The 19,997-nt window shown below is 37.4% G+C and overlaps 1 long non-coding RNA gene across 1 annotated transcript; it reads right to left on the bottom strand.

The window, feature by feature from the left end:
• Window positions 1-15,475: 15,475 nt before the first annotated feature.
• Window positions 15,476-17,198, bottom strand: LOC138368389 (uncharacterized). The gene is made up of 3 exons (XR_011229573.1): window positions 17,043-17,198; window positions 16,064-16,170; window positions 15,476-15,615 (listed from the first exon to the last, which is right to left on the bottom strand). It is a non-coding gene; the product is annotated as an uncharacterized lncRNA (long non-coding RNA).
• Window positions 17,199-19,997: the final 2,799 nt, after the last annotated feature.

Genomic DNA, 19,997 nt, shown 5'->3' with positions numbered 1-19,997 from the left:
GAGATTGTGTCGCAGTCGGGTGTTCGTCCTGCCCGGGTTGCTGTCCTGGATCCTCCCGTGATTCTATCGACTCCCCTCTGCAAGGCTCCCCCATCTTCCTGTTCAACTGTGGTGCCTGTCACTGCACCCTCGCCGTGTGCCCAGGCTGTGCTGGGTGCTGGGGTGGTTGTGGGGCCTCCTACTGTGCTCGACCTGGTTCCCTGTGTGGTTGAGGATGCTGCCATCCTGCAGAGAACGTCGGTTCGCCCGCAAGTGTTGACCGGGTCTCTGGGTCGACATCCGGCTCTGATGATGTGAGGCCGGTGCCCAAGCGTTCCCGGTGATCTGATTGTGCTGATATGGGAGAATTCGATAATGGTGGGGCTTCCAGCGACGGCGGTGAGGTTCCGGTTGCGTCGCATTCTTCGGTGGTGGCGGAGGTCCATGTGCCTGCGGCTGCCAGTGTCGGTGTTTCTTCTAGTGAGGTGCCTGTGGAACTTGCTTCCGGTGCGTCGCCTGTGTCGGATGGTTCCGATTCTGTGTGGGGGTGGTTCCTCCTGCTGGTGAGTGGGTGACCTGGTGGTGGAATTGAAGAAGACTGCTCACTCTGGGGGTTCCGTGTCCCCAGCTTCGTCCCCTGTTCCATCGGCGCCGGTTTTGCCGCTTCTCCCATCTCCGGACGTCTCTTCTGCATCTCTTGTGATGTCGGATGTGGTATTACCGTTTCGGCGGCCTTCGTCATCTTCCCCTGTGCGTCCGGCGGCGGGGCCATCTCGGCGGCCTACGTCCGCTTCTTCCGCTTCCATTCGCTCTGCCTTACCTCGTTATGCGACTACTGCTGCCCAGCTCCAGGCGCTGCCGCTTCCGCCGGATCTGGTGATTCCCGAGTTTATGCACGCCCCCCCTGAAGCAGAGGGATCGTTGTCCTACTGACAGGGAGGCCTTAATGTGGGAGGCCTATAAGCAGAAATATCCTCTGCATGAGTTTCCCGAGAAATATTCGCCTCCCATTGAGGTGTTTCCTCGTTTTAAGTGATTTTTTGTGTGTGTGTGCTATGTGTTGTGGTGTTGTGTCCGTTTGTGTGTGTGAGGTGCAGTTGCGTGCGTATGTGGGAGTGTTTTATTTATTTTTGTTGTAGTTATGTATTGTGCCTCTCCGTGTGGTTTCTGGGGCCTGTAGGCTCATTTTGTGTATTTTTTCAAGGGTTGGGATATTGGGTGCGGGTTTGGGTACTTTCTAATTGTACTGTTGTGCTTCTTGTTTTTGTTGTCGGCCCTTCGGGCCGATATATTGTGTATTTGGTAATTTGTACTTTTGTGCCTTTGTAATTTGTGCTTTTGTGATCTGTTTGTCTTACGCATACTTGCCTGTATGCTTGCCTGTACGCTTAAAAAATGAACGACATGTATTGCACTGTTCTTTTTATACTATCTTGCATTATGTTTGTTTTTTGTTGTCGTCCCTTCAGGCCGGTATTTTGTGCTTTAGTGTTTTTTTCTGATTTTGTATTTTGTTTCGTTTTATTGTATTTCTACGCATGCACGTATGTAAAAATAAAAATAAAAAATAAACTTCTCTTAGTTCAGGGATCTCTCCTCGTTTTACTGCGAAGACCGCCTGGAATCTCTTGTTGACTCCTTCACACACCTCTTTGTCGTTCACTGTGTACCAGTCCGCATTCGTTCTCGGTTTCACACCTGTTCTTGCACTGTTGTTTTCATCCTTAAATGTTTGTAGAGCAGTTTTGTTTCGGTCTTGGCTTTATTTGCTTTACATTTCCATACTGCCTCTCTGTTTCTTTTCTCACACTGACGTATTCATTCCTGGCCCTCTGGTATCTCCCTTTGCTCTCCGGTGCTTTGTTGTTTCTGTAGCTACTCCACGCCCATGTATTTAATTGCCTTGCTTCCTCGCATGCCCAATTAAACCACTGATTTCTCTTTTGCTTTGTGTGACACTTAGAAAGTGAAGGAGGACTAACTTTGAAAGTTAACTGTTTACAAGTGTGTGCGACCGACAGAGGATTACCAAAGGAAATTCAATAAGATACGTCGAAGGTCGTCAATAGGAACAGAACCAAGTTAACTGAAAAAAAATTCCTGCTCTTGCTGTGGTGGAGACTGTCTCCACCACCGGAAGACTGTGGAAGTCACAGTGGAATGTGTCTTGTGGAATGTACTGTGACTGTGGTTGAGATGTTGCAAGCTGGTGGCAAGCACTGCTGTTAGAGATGAGAAGAGGAAGGAAGAATTGCTGCAATATTAGTGTCTCGGGAAAGCAAAAAAGTTCTTCAATATGAGCATTATTAGAAGGTAGAAAGCACTGCTAAAATTGACGAAAAGAGGTAGCAAGGAAGGCTACAATGTAAGTGTTGAGACGAGGTATCAAACAAAATTAGAGGTAGGTCAACGAAGTTAATCGAGCAATAAGGAAGGACCACATTTAGTAGCTGGGGGACTAAAGTTAGATACACGGATATTGCATTTTACTCAAGAGAGACAGGAATATAAAGCGTGTGGGTCTGCTCTCTGGAACTCTAAATTTATTATATATCCAGTAAAACATTATTTCTAGCAAAGAATCAATAATTTTCTGAACTCTGGTGAGAACGATGTAGAGAAGCAGATATTATAGGTTTCTTGTCCAGTATCAAATATATACAGTATTTATATACATATCTACAGAGGTGGCACTATATGGCTGTTCAAGGTAGTTAGTAACAAAATCGGTATGAATTACATTTCAGGGTGTGGCGCACGTTCCCGGTATTCGTGCATTCATGTCATGAAATGGACTCCAGCCAGGGGACCAGAGACAGGAGTAGAGGCGAGTCTCCAAAAGGTCACACGCTGCACGTACGACGTGGGTCTCCTGGCCCTTCCCTCACTTGCGAACACATTAGAGATACCTCCACTAACGAGATCGGGGGTATGCAGACTCCGGCGCCCCAGTGCCCATAGTCTGCAACTTACACAACTCCGGCGACAGTGTCTTCCGTAAGTGTGATCAATCAACAGTGAGGAGGCTATACCCTTTCCACAACTTACCACTATGTGTGGGCGACAGCACTTGTTTGTGGAGGATGTGCCTGCGGCAACTGTAGTTCAGCAACAAGTGTGTGTTGACCAGACTACACACTAGAAGTCTGCAACTTCATTTCACTCAAATTTCACTCAAACTTTCGGTGTCGCTATGGGTTCCCCTCTCTCCCCTGTTCTTGCTAATTTCTACATGGAATACTTCGAAACTGTTCTTCTTCCTTCTATTGATACTCGTCCCTCTCTCAGGCTTCGCTATGTTGATGACATTTTTGCTTTATGGCCTCATGACCTTAATCTTTTCCAGCCTTTCCTCGCCTCTCTTAACAATCTGGCTCCTTCTATCCATTTCAAAGTTGAGTGGGAATCTAATTCCCTCCTTCCTTTTCTTGATGTTCATGTTCACAGCTCTGTGTCTGGGTTCTCTTTCTCTGTCTACCGTAAACCCATGCATAGTGGCATGTACATTCACTTCTTTTCCCTACCATCCTCCTTCTGTTAAGAAAAGTGTCCTCGTCTCTCTCTTCCTCCGCGCTCTACGCATCAGCGACCCTCAGTTTCTTGATTCTGAAATTGCCTTTATCTACAAATCATTCTCTCGCCTTGGTTATCCTTTGCATTTCATCAACTGTGCCTACTCTCAGGCTAAACGAAATTTCTTTCATCCTAAACCTGCTTCCAACACTAGTAGCACTGTACTATGCCTTCCCTTCATATCTGAACTCAAAACTTTTACCAATACCTTTCGTCCTCTTGACATTAAACTCGCCTTTCGACAAACTAACACACTTCGTAGCAATCTAGTTCACACTGATCCTCCTGCTTCTAATGCTGCTGGTGTCTACTCTATTTCCTGTTCATCTTGTCCTCTCCAATACTTTGGCGAAACTGGCCGTACACTGAATGACAGACTTAAAGAACACAAGAGAAGTGTTAAGTCTGCAGACACTAACAATGCTGTCTTCTGCCATGTGAGGGATTCTAATCATCCCATTGATTGGTCTTCCTCCAAAATAATCTTTCCTGCCTCTACTCTACACAGACGCCGTCTTGTAGAATCGGCTCTTATACACAATGTACCCAACATGAACTTAGAGTCCTGGCTTTGTTGCTGTGGACTCTTCCCTTTCACAGTATATACTCAAATGCTCTAATCTTTCTAACAAACGTGACTTAACATAAGCTTACCCCTTCCATTTATCTTTCTTTCTCTTTCCTTTTCTTTCTCTCTTCCCCCTTTTTCTGTTCATTGTCTTCTCCTACGCTCCCTTGCTATCCTCTTCTTATTCCTATTACTATCTCCTTCGGTGGTTATAATAGGAGCTGCCTCGTATAGGCCAATAGGCCTTCTGCAGTTCTCATTACTACTATCCCCTACACCTGACTTTCCTCCTCAGCTCTCTCTTGCCTATTTATTACCTCCTCATCACAATCGACTTGAGAATGGTCCAGGACGGACCGAAACGTCGTCGTTCCTTCAACTTCTAGTGTGTGGTCTGGTCAACATACTTCAGCCACGTTATTGTGACTCATCGCCTGCAACAGGTGTGCGTGTGTGTGGCCTGACATGGGGTGTATTGATACACCACCTGGTTACTTATTTACTGTCCTTGCAAAGCCTCGCTCTTGACTTATAATAATCAGCGTCTCCTACACACAAAGAAATATATATATATATATATATATATATATAAATATATATATATATATATATATATATATATATATATATATATATATATATATATATATATATATATATATATATATATATATATATAATATGTCGTACCTAGTAGCCAGAACGTCGTACTCGGCCTACGATGCAAGGCCCGATTTGCCTAATAAGCCAAGTTTTCCTGAATTAATATATTTTCTCTAAGTTTTTCTTATGAAATGATAAAACTACCCATTTCATTATGTATGAGGTCAATTTTTTTTATTGGAGTTAAAATTAATGTAGATATATGACCGAACCTAACCAACCCTACCTAACCTAACCTAACCTATCTTTATAGGTTACGTTAGGTTAAGTAGCCGAAAAAGTTAGGTTAGGTTAGGTTAGGTAGGTTAGGTAGTCGAAAAACAATTAATTCATGAAAACTTGGCTTATTAGGCAAATCGGGCCTTGCATAGTAGGCTGAGAAGTGCGTTCTGGCTACTAGGTACGACATATATATATTTCATTGAATATGTATTCTTTGGTTATTTTTGTTGAGGGCTTCTATCCCTCTGACTAGGTTCAACACCTCACACAACAGTGCTCTACTGAGCCCCTCACACAACAGTGCTCTACTGAGCCCCCTCACACAACAGTGCTCTACTGAGCCCCCTCACACAACAGTGCTCTACTGAGCCCCTCACACAACAGTGCTCCACTGAGCCCCTCACACAACAGTGCTCTACTGAGCCCCTCACACAACAGTGCTCTACTGAGCCCCCTCACACAACAGTGCTCTACTGAGCCCCTCACACAACAGTGCTCCACTGAGCCCCTCACACAACAGTGCTCTACTGAGCCCCTCACACAACAGTGCTCCACTGAGCCCCCCCCCCCACACAACAGTGCCCTACTGAGCCCCTCACACAACAGTGCTCTACTGAGCCCCTCACACAACTGTGCTCTACTGAGCCCCTCTCACAACAGTGCTCCACTGAGCCCCTCACACAACAGTGCTCTACTGAGCCCCTCACACAACAGTGCTCTACTGAGCCCCTCACACAACAGTGAACTACAGAGTCCTGTCGCGACAGAGCTCACAATATACTCTCACCAGCCATCGTATCTTCACTCCCTCTCACCCTCGTTCGTTTATTAATAAAGTCCGAGTCCATGTTGCTGTTCCTGCTGCTCGCGTCTGAATGAGGAGGAGAAACAACTTTCGTGAAAATTGATTTACAGATTGAAGCATTTTGGACCAACGGCCCCCCCCCCCCTGCTGCCTCTCTCAATGGACCAACGTCACCACCTGCTTCCTCTCTCAATGGACCGACGTCAACCCCCGCTGCCTCTCTCAATAGACCGACGTCACCACCTGCTGCCTCTCTCAATGGACCGACGTCACCCCCTGCTGCCTCTCTCAATGGACCAACGTCACCACCTTCTGCCTCTCTCAATGGACCGACGTCACCCCCTGCTGCCTCTCTCAATGGACCAACGTCACCACCTGCTGCCTCTCTCAATGGACCAACGTCACCCCCTGCTGCCTCTCTCAATGGACCAACGTCACCCCCTGCTGCCTCTCTCAATGGACCAACGTCACCACCTGCTGCCTCTCTCAATGGACCAACGTCACCCCCTGCTGCCTCTCTCAATGGACCAACGTCACCCCCTGCTGCCTCTCTCAATGGACCAACGTCACCCCCTGCTGCCTCTCTCAATGGACCAACGTCACCACCTGCTGCCTCTCTCAATGGACCGACGTCACCACCTGCTGCCTCTCTCAATGGACCGACGTCACCACCTGCTGCCTCTCTCAATAGACCGACGTCACCACCTGCTGCCTCTCTCAATGGACCGACGTCACTCCCTGCTGCCTCTCTCAATGGACCAACGTCACCACCTGCTGCCTCTCTCAATGGACCAACGTCACCCCCTGCTGCCTCTCTCAATGGACCGACGTCACCCCCTGCTGCCTCTCTCAATGGACCAACGTCACCACCTGCTGCCTCTCTCAATGGACCAACGTCACCCCCCTGCTGCCTCTCTCAATGGACCCACGTCACCCCCTGCTGCCTCTCTTAATGGACCAACGTCCCCACCTGCTGCCTCTCTTAATGGACCAACGTCCCCACCGGCTGCCTCCCATGTCATAACACTTTTTTTTGCTAATATAATATGTATTTTGAGCTTTGTAATAAATATACAAGTAAAGCATAACTGGAATGACCTGCATGACAAAACTGTCCGTTTGATCGTGTGGATTAATACAAATTCATGAATAGAATTCTGCTCCAATATCAGACGGAGATGGATGTTGATTTTGCTGCGAAATGGATGTTAATTTGAGATGCATTTTATCTCCAGCAAAGGTTGACCTTCATATTTTGACTTTGATCTTACGTTTGACCGACACAGCATCAACTTTGCAAATATTTTCGTAGAGATGTATATAAATAGATACGTTCGAGTACTGAGTTTATCATCATTATCAGATCATTCAACCAAATCGAACACATAATTATGTGATATTTAGCTCTATATGATTCCACTGCGAGTGACTCGAGCACTATTTATATGATGTAATAGTTACCTTGGAGAGGTTTTCTCAACATTCCAAAATTTTGTTCCATTTTAATTACCCTTTTGAATTCCTATTAACAAAGGAACATAATTATTCATACAACCGGCAAGGATTTCTTTCCCTTAATTATTTTCACAATACTGTCATCATAATTTTCAAAATAATACATGTTCTACCACCTTTCCATGGTTAGAACATTTTATATATAGTCACAACCAACTTGCTCCTCTAGCAGCGGCTGAAGGAGGTCACTGCCATTAGATATAATTCAGGGAGAGCCGCATTACTGCAGCTGATCACTCGAGCCTGGCCCCGGAGGGCAAGACGAACTCTGTGGGCATTGCCCCCGAAGGGTACGTCAAAAGATGTACCAAGTTGGAAAGGGAATGGATGACCAAATAACTTGCTGGGAGTCTTGGTGTATTCTTGAGTTCATTTGAAGGGCCAATTTTGTGCCCTTCGTTGAAGGGCAACGAATGTCTTAAGACAAAGAGGTTGCTAGGGTATCAGGTAAGACAGTTAATCTGACCCCATTCCGAGGTAATGAAAGGAAAATAAAAGAATCAAGAAAAAACTGAAACACAGCTCAAAGAGAATAGGAGGAGGATAAATGTAGATTATCAAGTTGTGTGAAATGAAGCTGGAAGAGAAGAAATTTATGTTTATCAGCAAATTTTTTTGTATGTGTGCACTAATGAATGGCATCACTTGATACATTACCTGGAAATACGCTTCTAAGAAATAGGTCCGGGCAGGACTACAAATTTTCATCAGCAAAACTCAAGGAAGGATTCATGGAGATGACACCAGACCTTCAATATACAAATTAACAAGAACAAGAACAGCTCCTTCGATGAATACCAGGTACTGACTCCCACGGTGCTAAGAGTCCGAGTTTACCGGCATTGGAAAAACCAATGCACTAGCTTCGTCGCTGATCACAGCGGTAAGTGATTTACCCAGAGTGAATTAACTGCTTAATATGGCTCACCCACCATAATAAACACCAAGACGACTCTAACATGACCTCTAGTGACTGGAAGATAAGTCATCTTATCTTACAGTCACTGTAAGTCGCTTACCTTACCTTATCTGTAAGGTATACCACTTACCTTACCTTACCTTAGAGATGAGGTAAGGTAAGATTATTAGGTGCCCAAGTTATCTAAAATATTTAATATGGTAATTCTGTGGGTGCAGAGAACATTCACCAATGAAGATCAAATTTTACCCAGTAATGAAGACTATTAAATGGCATGACAATGACAATTATTAATACATTATTATTTAATTTTATTGTAATTATTAAATTATTATTATTTTTATTTTTATTATTAAGACAATAATGACAATTATTATATATAACAAATGCACAACCCTACACTGGGAGACATTGCACAGGGCCTCCTGGTGGAAATAACTAGATTCGCCAACACATGTCTAGCTGGCAACATACCAGAGACCATACGGCCTCTCTTTTTTAGCGCTACCCTCTGTGCCCTGAGGAAAAATGATGGAGGAATCAGACCGATAGCTGTGGGCAATTCAGTCCGGCGCCTCGTCGCTAAGGCCTCTCTCAACTGCTCTCAACTCTCGCAGCTGCCCGGCTAGAACAGTTAGCCGGGCAGCAGCAGACATGCTGAAGCCAAAACAGCTTGGGTTTGCATTCCCCAAGGGTGTGAGGCAGCGACTCATTGCCAACATTACAGATGAAAAAGCCCTGATAAAACTGGACTTCAAAAATGTTTTCAACCTGGTAAGAAGAGATGCAGTACTCAGTGCGGTTCATCGTTTTTTTTTCCTTCCCTCTACCCCTTTGTAAACTCATGCTACAGCAAGAATCTAACTCTGCTATTTGGGGAACATGAAATTGAATCACAAGAAGGTGTCCAACAGGGTGACCCCCTTGCTCCCTTTCTTTTCTGCCTAGTCATCCAGGAAGTCACCGATAACCTGTCCAGTAAGCTCAACATTTGGTTTTTGGACGATGGTACTATAGCTGGCTCACCAGACTCCCTCCTGGATGACATAAGAATAATTCACGAGCAAGGAGCAAGTCTAGACCTCACCCTGAACTCTTCCAAGTGCGAAATAACCTCCACTAACCAGCACATAATAGAGTAAATAAAGGTTGTTTTGCCTGATATTCATATAACCAATCCTGAGGACAGCACACTCCTAGGAGCTCCTCTTGGAGGGAATGCCATCGACGAGGTCCTTGGTAAGAAGATCACTGACCAGAAGAGGATGGATGAGAGGATGGAAGACATCGATGCTCATGATGCACTTTACCTCATCACCAGATGCTTGTCCCTCCCCAAGCTGACCTACTTTCTTAGATGTTCGCCATGTTCCAATAACATTAAATTATAAGAGTGCGACAGCCTGCTGAAATCCATGCTAGAAAAACCCCTCAACCTTTCTCTCAGCGACTCACAATGGAAACAGGCCTCCCTTCCTGTCAGACTCGGGGGCCTCTGCGTTCGCACAGTAACACAAATTACTGTACCAGCATTCCTGTTCTCTTCAGTGGCTTCTGACAACCTGGTGAAGGAAATCCTACCTGAGTACCTAGTTCAACGGGCAGTGTTACATGATCCCAGCTTAACAGACTGCACTACCAAATAGGTCTCTTTCACAGGACCCGCACCCCAACTACCGCTTTTTGAAGCCCATTAGCACTCAGCTGGGTTCTTCCCATTGCCGACCAAGAAGCTGCAACATTGTTAGAAGCTGCAACACCACCACATGACAAAGCCCAACTTTGAGCTGTAGCAGCTCCCCATGCAGGTGACTTCCTATTAGCAACCCAAATGTCAGCAACCGACATGCGTCTCACACCGCAGACCCTCCGAATTACTGTGGCTCTCCGCCTCGCTTCCTCAGTCCACACCAAACAGAGGTGTATTTGCGGCGAGGCAGTGGCCGACAGGTACGGACGGCATGACCTTATCTGCCAAATGACAGGAGGATGGCATGCAAGGCACGACGAGGTTAATAACATTATTAAGAGAATCCTTACTACAGCTGGTTGTCCAGCAGAGAGGGAGCCCCTTTAATAAATGGGGGATAAATAGGGGACGAAGCACATACAAAGACTTTTCGGGTGTAATAGGCCTGTTATGTTGAGCAGTGTCTTCTGTGTTGGCATCGTTATATTCCGGTCTTGTCCTAACTCTCATGGTGGGTAGAGTAAATAGTTCCATGATTTGGGTGTTCATGGTAGGTTGGCCAACCTACCATGAACACCCAAATCACGGAACTATTTACTCTACCCACCATGAGAGTAAGGACAAAAAAGAAATATAACGATGCCAACACAGAAGACACTGCTCAACATAACAGGCCTATTACACCTGAATAATCTTTGTATGTGCTTCGTCCCCAATTTATCCCCCATTTATCCCCTATTTATCCCCCTTGCCTTTTCCTTTATTCTACTTGTTTTATCACCTGACCCAATACTGGTATAAATTTAACGAGTTCTGTAATTTCTTTTCACTTGAGAATGAACCATGGAGGTTCGAAACGTTGTGCAATTGTATAAATAAGTGTAATACATTCTATAGTAATTCACTTCTTCTTTGCCTTAAAATAATGAACATGAGTTTTGGAGAACTCCTCTTTCAGCTAATCCCTGATGATAGAAAAATAGTTAGAGGGAGAGAAGCCCTAAATCAGAAGATAGTAAATACAAAATACGCGGTCATATTCAATGGGACATGTTTAAAAGAAAACCTGCTGCCAGTATACACCAATATTAAATATATATATATATATATATATATATATATATATATATATATATATATATATATATATATATATATATATATATATATATATATATTGTGACGGGAAAGTGTAGGAGTGTAGATGTTCGGCAGTCCTCCTAATGGCTGGTGTCAATGCCTAGTCACATTTACAAAAAAAAGATAGACTGCTTGGCTGTTGTCTGTGGTAAATTAAGGGAAGACACGCAAAACACATAGTATGAACAATGAAACTCTAATATTGAAAACAAATTATGAACAAAAGGAATCCCTTGGCTATGTACAGTGCAAACAAACAATTCAAAAAATATAACATAAAAATTAAGAACAGGAATGACGTTACTCTATAATATCCCAGCAAACAATTTTAGGTTGCCACAACATATCTGGAAAGTATTTGAAAGTATTGGAAACGTTTGTTTTATCGTATCAGATACGATATTGTGTGTGGACTTAAATAGGTTTCCAAAACTTATAACCAAGACATATGTATCTAACACTAATTTGAGATGTTGTGGCAACTTACACTCCTAACATGAGTCATTCATAATCCATTCATACACCAATATGAATCTCTTGTGAAAGGTTTGAGCCTTATCTGAACCCTTTTCACATCTTTGTGTTTAAAGTTAAATTTCTTGAAATTAAATTATATTATTTTATATTATATTATATTATTTTTATTATATTTTATTTTATAATTTATTATTATTTTCTTATATTTTTTTATATTATATTAGTGTTTTCAATTTAAATATTAAAACCAATTTAAGGGTAAAAAAATCAAATAATTTATATTTCTTTTATTATTTACTAACAAATCAGCAAAAATACAAAAACATATGACCTATATAATTATATATATAATATATATATAAATAATTTATATAATATATATATATATATATATATATATATATATATATATATATATATATATATATATATATATATATTAGTGTAATACATAAGAATGTAGTGTAATAGTATATATATTATATATTATATATATATATATTTATATATAAATAATATATTTATATATAAATAATATATTTATATATAAATAATATATTTATATATAAATAATATATATATATATAAATAATATATATATATATAAATAATATATATATAAATAATATATATATATAAATAATATATATATGATAACCATCTTTGTAACCTATATGTAACTCCCTCTTTGTAACAAAGTTCAAATAAAGCAAATATATGTGTACATACAAAAGAATGGGGGTGGTAGAAGATAATATTAGTGTTTAGTGAGTGACCACAAGGTCTCCTCTGAATACTTTTTATTTTCTTCTCCGAGGCTATGGGTCCCCACATTGGCACCAGAGGTCTTCCTCACAAACTTTTTATATAATATATATATATAAATAATATATATATAAAGGTAAAACTAGCTAGTTATACGTAGATATATGATAACTAACCAACCCTACCAAACCTAACCTAATATATATATATGTCGTACCTAGTAGCCAGAACTCACTTCTCAGCCTATTATGCGAGGCCCGATTTGCCTAATAAGCCAAGTTTTCATGAATTAATTGTTTTTCGACTACCTAACCTACCTAACCTTACCTAACCTACCTTTTTGGGCTACCTAACCAAACCTAACCTATAAAGATAGGTTAGGTTAGGTTAGGTAGGGTTGGTTAGGTTCGGTCATATATCTACGTTAATTTTAACTCCAATAAAAATAAATTGACCTCATACATAATGAAATGGGTTGCTTTATCTTTTCATAAGAAAAAAATTAGAAAAAATATATTAATTCAGGAAAACTTGGCTTATTAGGCAAATCGGGCCTTGCATAGTAGGCCAAAAAGTGAGTTCTGGCTACTAGGTACGACATACATAAATATATATATATATATATATATAAATATATATATATATATATATATATATATAAATATATATATATATAAATATATATATATATATATATAAATATATATATATATATAAATATATATATATATATATAAATATATATATATATATATATATATAAATATATATATATATATATATATATAAATATATATATATATATATATATATATATATATATATAAATATATATATATATATATATATAAATATATATATATATATAAATATATATATATATATATATATATATATAAATATATATATATATATATATAAATATATATATATATATATATATATAAATATATATATATATATAAATATATATATGTCGTACCTAGTAGCCAGAACGCACTTCTCGGCCTACTATGCAAGGCCCGAATTGCCTAATAAGCCAAGTTTTCATGAATTAATTGTTTTTCGACTACCTAACCTACCTAACCTAACCTAACCTACCTTTTTGGGCTACCTAACCAAACCTAACCTATAAAGATAGGTTAGGTTAGGTTAGGTAGGGTTGGTTAGGTTCGGTCATATATCTACGTTAATTTTAACTCCAATAAAAATAAATTGATCTCATACGTAATGAAATGGGTAGATTTATCATTTCATAAGAAAAAAATTAGAGAAAATATATAAATTCAGGAAAACTTGGCTTATTAGGCAAATCGGGCCTTGCATAGTAGGCCGATAAGTGCGTTCTGGCTACTAGGTACGACATATATATATATAAATATATATATATATATATATATATATATATATATATATATATATATATATATATATATATATATAAATATATATATATATATATATAAATATATATATATATATATATATATATATATATATATGTCGTACCTAGTAGCCAGAACTCACTTCTCAGCCTACTATTCAAGGCCCGATTTGCCTAATAAGCCAAGTTTTCCTGAATTAATATATTTACTATAATTTTTTTCTTATGAAATGATAAAGCAACCCTTTTCTCTATGTATGAGGTCAATTTTTTTTTATTGGAGTTAAAATTAACGTAGATATATGACCGAACCTAACCAACCCTAATTTCAACCCAATTTCATGAATTAACCTAACCAACCCAATTTCATGAATTAATGTTTTTTCGTCTACCTAACCTACCTAACCTAACCTAACCTAGCTTTTTTTGGCTACCTAACCTAACCTTACCTATAAATATAGGTTAGGTTAGGTTAGGTAGGGTTGGTTAGGTTCGGTCATATATCTACGTTAATTTTAACTCCAATAAAAATAAATTGATCTCATACGTAATGAAATGGGTAGATTTATCATTTCATAAGAAAAAAATTAGAGAAAATATATAAATTCAGGAAAACTTGGCTTATTAGGCAAATCGGGCCTTGCATAGTAGGCCGATAAGTGCGTTCTGGCTACTAGGTACGACATATATATATATAAATATATATATATATATATATATATATATATATATATATATATATATATATATATAAATATATATATATATATATATAAATATATATATATATATATATATATATATATGTCGTACCTAGTAGCCAGAACTCACTTCTCAGCCTACTATTCAAGGCCCGATTTGCCTAATAAGCCAAGTTTTCCTGAATTAATATATTTACTATAATTTTTTTCTTATGAAATGATAAAGCAACCCTTTTCTCTATGTATGAGGTCAATTTTTTTTTATTGGAGTTAAAATTAACGTAGATATATGACCGAACCTAACCAACCCTACCTAACCTAACCTAACCTATATTTATAGGTAAGGTTAGGTTAGGTAGCCAAAAAAAGCTAGGTTAGGTTAGGTTAGGTAGGTTAGGTAGACGAAAAAACATTAATTCATGAAAACTTGGCTTATTAGGCAAATCGGGCCTTGAATAGTAGGCTGAGAAGTGCGTTCTGGCTATTAGGTACGACATATATATATATAAATATATATATATATATATATAAATATATATATATATATATAAATATATATATAAATATATATATATATATATATAAATATATATATAAATATATATATATATAAATATATATATATATATATATATATATATAAATATATATATATATATATAAATATATATATATATAAATATATATATATATATATAAATATATATATATATATATATATATATATATATATATATAAATATATATATATATAAATATATATATATATATATATATATATATATATATATATATATATATATATATATAAATATATATATATATATATATATATATATATATATATATATATATATATAAATATATATATATATATAAATATATATATATATAAATATATATATATATATAAATATATATATATATATAAATATATATATAATATATATATATATAAATATATATATAAATATATATATATATATATATAGGTTATATATATATATATATATATATATATATATATATATATATATATATATATGTATTTTATTAATGATATATATACATATATACACACAGAAACAAAGATTCTTCTATATAGACATTAGAGAAGATTCAGCGGTATGCCATGCACCAGGCTCTCCGCTATTTTCATTATTCGTCATATCCGACTCTGCTATGTGATGCACATGTATTCTTGCTTCACCACCCTGTAATGAAATATTGTTTGTTACTAATTGTTTTCAATAATACATTATTTTATTATATAATATTTAATTTATTAATTAAAAACCCTTTCCATATTATAGAAAAAAACTAAAACAAGAATCTATATAAAACTATAGAATAGAATAGACTAATAGAATAGAATATATATATCATATATATATTTATATAAATAAATATATATATATATAAATATATGTATATATATTTATATATATATATTATTATATCCTGTATTATTGCAGCCCATTATTAGAGATAGTAGCCACCTCTTATTTTGGTTTTCTTTCATTATTAGTGCTCAGAAAATTAAATATATCTACATATTTAGTCAAAATCAATTACATTATTTTATCTTATTCATAGCATAAATGTTCACAAAGATTACTAAAAAGAGATTGAATTAGACTACAGCAAATTGGCAAACTTTACCTTGTATCTGTTTCCACCGTGTTTGTTTGGGGCGTTCTTCAACATATCAGCAATACTTGTCTCAACATCTCTTTCAGTTGCATTAGTGTGGGTGTTGATACAGGCTTCTGGAAAGTTATAAGAATTAATTAATATATATAATTATAATTCTTTTTGTCAGGAGACAAGAAGCCACAGAGTAATAACATTGTTGGCTTTTATTTAGGTGTTCCCCTGTTCTCCAGTCTTCCTCCGTCCCCTCGTCCCCTTTGTCCTCCCCAGCATTCTCCATTCCCCTGTCCCCTCGTCCTCCCCACCATTACCCTCTCCTCTGTTCCCTCGTCTTCCCCACCATCCCCCCTCTCGTCCTCCCCACCATTCTAAACTACCTCATCCCATGCATTCCATGATGGTCTGATGCTTCCATCTGAAAATTGGGAACATCAAAAGATCTGACTTTCCCAATTTTCTGATGGGAACATCAAATGATCTGATATTCCCATCACTGAAAAATAAAAACAGATAAAAAAAATGATATGAAAAAATAGAAAATAAAATATACTCATGAAATGAACAGAATGGTTAACAACGCAGCTCAATTGCAATGCAATGTCACAATAACATTTAATAACAATAACATTTAAATATACTTTAAGATATAATCTAGAAGAAAATAAGGATATTGAAACGGTTCATGAACTCTATTTCAATAAAGGACACTATGGGGAACTTTGAAAAATAGTTATTGAGTATAATTAGACAGACTTGTTGCTAGGCAGAGGAGTAATGAGATATATGGCAAATTTTGCAAAATATACAATGAAGGTACACAAACATTCATACCCAAACAAAGCAAAATGCTAGGTAAGAACAAAGCATTTGGCCCGTAGGAGAAAGGAGATACCCACAAGACTAGAATACAAGTCATTAACAAGCATGCAAGTATAATACATAATACATGCAGACATATATAATCCAAAAAAATGTCAAATTTACGTACTTATTATTACATTACAAATATCCAAGGTTTTGAAGACACGTTTCCTCTTGCGCCCAACGAGTGAATACTGAGACCAGACCCCATAGGTCCCTATCCTCCTCATCATTCGTCTCACTGTGTCTCCACAGCTTGCACCGCCCATTTGAGACAGCGTCTGGACCTGTTAAAATAATGCATAAGCTGTAAGGTAATAGAGAATAATATATATCTTTCAATCTCAACATTAGATTTTCTAATTTCCAACTGTATTAAATAAATAGCATTAAAATATTTTCCTTCTTAACTATTACAAAAATCAACGAATTTGAGTAACTTTTGCTTTTGTTTTATTTGTACCTTAAACATAACACTGAACAATCAATTATGTGCCACCCCACCTTCCTTCATCTGCAAAAAAACTAATCAAAAGACATATGTACAAGGCTAAAAAAATTCAGCAACACTTACCATACTCAGGCTAAAAGAATTAAGCAACACTTACCATACTCTTTTTATATTCACTGTTAACTTTTAGCTCATGTGACAGACTTTCCACCTGCTCAACAGTTTCAAGTGGGGATGGAAGAATGTCTTCCAGGATTGGTATATCTCCATGTGTTTTTGACATATGGGTTTCCGTCATTTTGACAATATTCAGGATATCCCCTGATAAAAATGTCAATTTTGATAATTCCTTCATTATGTATTCCATTTTTTCTGTTACTGCAAAAAAAAAAGGCTTACTAGAACAAGCATTTAGTGTTGCATATATATGATATATGTATTGATCCTTAGTGGATCCTATTTTAGTGACAGACACATTGGTGTCAGGTCACTGTCAAATGGGCTACTGTCATGTAGCCTTCAATTATGTAACCTCTCCCATTCTATGATAGGGGTGACACAGGGCAGCATCCTTAGACCCCTCCTATTTGTTATATACATCAATGATCTGCTTTATGTCTCTAACATGATTAAACCTGTATTGTTTGATGATACTACCATCATCTACTTAGTTGCTTTACAAGAATGTAAAATTTCAAGTCTGTACTCTCCCTCAATGTATTTTCTTGTATGTATAACAAAAAATAATCAACACATAATAAATCGGTACTTACTAGATTTTTCGAAAGGAGAGCTTTCAGTTCTGTCTTGTCTTGGAGTTTGAGGGGAAGGTTTTGTACTCGGCCTGTAGATAGACTTGTTGGTCCCACAAGATTCTGTCAGGGGTGGAAGCGTATTAGCATTGTATAGAAAATATTTACAAAATAGTTTTAAATACATAAAACTACAAATACAGTGTCTAAGAAAATAAGCAGTCACTAATTTTATATAGTACTAAACAACAATGTTAACCTTAATTCTAATATGTTATGATGGTGAACAATACTTTTTACTAAAGTTAAAAGTTTGCAATGTAAGCAAAGAGTATTCCTACAGCTTGCACAAGAATCAAAAACAATCACAAGAAACTTACTAGTCATAAATCATGTAGTATTGACAAGAAGATATAAGTACTTTCTGTTTTCTTGATTAACATTCCTCTGGTTGATGTGTTAATCCTATACACTTTTTTTAAAAAGTCCTTACGTGGATTAACATTGAAGGCCCCAAATATTCTTGAATCACAAGGACTAGTAAATATTGGGCTTTGAAAAGGATATACCCTAACAATGAAGTAATTTTCTTCACTTCTTCGGCTGTGTACAGTCCTTAACACTTCACAGCAATTATATCCAGGTAACGAATATACATTGTTAGGAAATTTATGAGAAATTTTATTATCTGGAGATGTTTTATAAATCATGGTATTTTCAGCCTCCTTTATTCTTTTTGTAATTTGGACAATTGGATTTTTACTTGATCTGACCATCTTTTTCAGCTGATGCAAATAATTTTCAAATGGAAAAGCTGAACAACTGTCAAGAGTACCATGTTCCTCAGCATCTGCTGTTAGGTGAATCAAACTGTGAACATTGTAGACTAGAAAATCTTTCCCATACAGATCACCACACCTTGATACAAAATTCAGCAAAAGGTCATGAGCATATTTGCCGTATTTTAAGGACATACATGTGGGCGAAACAAGAAAACTTATACCAACACTGAGAGTAAGGAAATGATCATACATCTCTTGGGGTAGAATACCTTTCAATACAAGCTTTCCTGTGTAGAGAAGAAACTGTCTGTATTCAGTTGCCTTCCATCTGTCAATTTCTTCCAAACCTCGTGGTTTACGTGCAAAAATATTGGGCACAAAATCTTTTATGCTCACCAATCTAGCACTAATTTCAGAAATCTGGCGGCTACATAATTTAAATGTGTTTTTCCGTATCCAGGTGACAAGAAGTCGCTTCATAACACCAAGGCACACCTGGTGCATATAGTCAATGGGAAACGCTGCAATTAAGTCTATGTTCAAGTCACAGAATGGTGATTTACCATGATGATGTTGCGAGTTAGATTGATTACGGAAGCGTGTGTCTGTTCTAATGGTTAAATTTGTTACTTCTGGATATGTCATTTTCCCCATCCAAGTACCTTTCTGTTCACATTTGTCACAGCCAGAATAACCTGAAAACAGTTTTATGGACTTCACCATAGCCTTAGCAGGTGCATCACAAATTACACATTGTAATTTTATGTTGATAGTTCTGTTACCATACTGAATCCCATGCAACAAAAGGTCATCCATATCAGATATAAAATCATATAAGAAATTTAAATCACTTGGCTTAGAACGTCTATTTAATCCCCTTGAACGGACCTGTGCATGGGCCACTGAGGCATCGAAAAAAAACAGACCGGCTTGGGAAAAAAGCAAAATTGCCGGTCTATGGCCCAGCTGATGGCTGTGCATGAATGGCTAATGGCTAATGGCTGTTAGTTATGGAACTAGGTTAGACTATGTATGTTTAAATCTCTGATTTAAACAGAGCCAGTGTTCAGTCAAATAACTGAATTTATCAAATCTTA

The sequence above is a fragment of the Procambarus clarkii genome, chromosome 25 (assembly GCF_040958095.1).
Source record: "Procambarus clarkii isolate CNS0578487 chromosome 25, FALCON_Pclarkii_2.0, whole genome shotgun sequence".
Taxonomy (NCBI): Eukaryota; Metazoa; Arthropoda; class Malacostraca; order Decapoda; family Cambaridae; genus Procambarus; species Procambarus clarkii.
This window is presented reverse-complemented; position numbering and strand designations above follow the sequence as displayed.